The sequence below is a fragment of the Heterocephalus glaber genome, unplaced genomic scaffold, assembly GCF_053883595.1.
Source record: "Heterocephalus glaber isolate CG9 unplaced genomic scaffold, H.glaber_assembly_v1.0 deba00001442, whole genome shotgun sequence".
NCBI classification, from domain to species: Eukaryota; Metazoa; Chordata; class Mammalia; order Rodentia; family Bathyergidae; genus Heterocephalus; species Heterocephalus glaber.
The window spans coordinates 50,856,278-50,857,210 of NW_028258296.1; positions in this window are offsets into that span (position 1 = coordinate 50,856,278).

Genomic DNA, 933 nt, shown 5'->3' on the forward strand with positions numbered 1-933 from the left:
TTTGTCTTGGGCGCCAGTGTGTGGGTCTCTGGGCGTGGGGCCCCAGGCCAGATGCTGGCTGTCAACATCCCCGAGGGCTCGAGGGCTCCTTAGGCAGCCAGCCCAGACCCCCTGAGGCTCATCAGCAGGGTGCTAATAAGTTCTCCAGGTAACTGACTGCAGTGGCGGTGACGGCTGGGGTTAGGAGGAAACCTCCGGAGCTCTTGGACTGGAGCAGGTGAGGGCCCCCCCTCTTCTGAGCACTGCCTCCCTCTGTGCCATGCCTGCAGCTCCCTGCTGCCTTGGCTCCGACTTCTGAGCAAAACCTCACCAGAGGGATTTCTGACCCTCAGCCTCATGAGCCTTAGCTGAGGCTTCCTTCTGTAACCACAGGCCTCAGGTATTCTTGCTGGACCACCAAACACCCCCACAGACAGGGGCTTCCCTTCAGAGAGCTCATTTCCACCATTTCCAGATGTGGATGTGTGCCAGGAGGCCTGAGAAAGGGTAGAGGGGATCTGTTTGCTTCAGGGTCACCTCTGAGAACACCTGCTTTCTCCTGTCTTTAATCCCTCTGGAGTCCTGTTACCTTCCCTGCTGGCTGTCACTGCAGATTGTCACCCTCCATGGAGCAGGCCAGGCGTACTTACCTCTGGCACCAGCAGTGATTGTTATCAACAGGGTGATCCTTGCATTTTCTCTGAAAAGCTTTTTTCTTTTTTCTTGCTGTGCTGCTCTGTTGGAGGGGAGGGAGTGGGGTGACTCCGAACCCTGGTGCCGCTCCCTGCAGCCCCAGCCCCGGCTGCAGGACCCAAGAGGAGCTGCCTGGCTTCTTGCCCTCTTTCCTCTTGGGGCACTTTACTCGGGATGCTGCCCACGCCCAGGGCATCTTTAAGGAAACAAGGGGAAGACCTGATTAGAAGGCTGGAGATGTGACTACATCCCTCAGGGCTT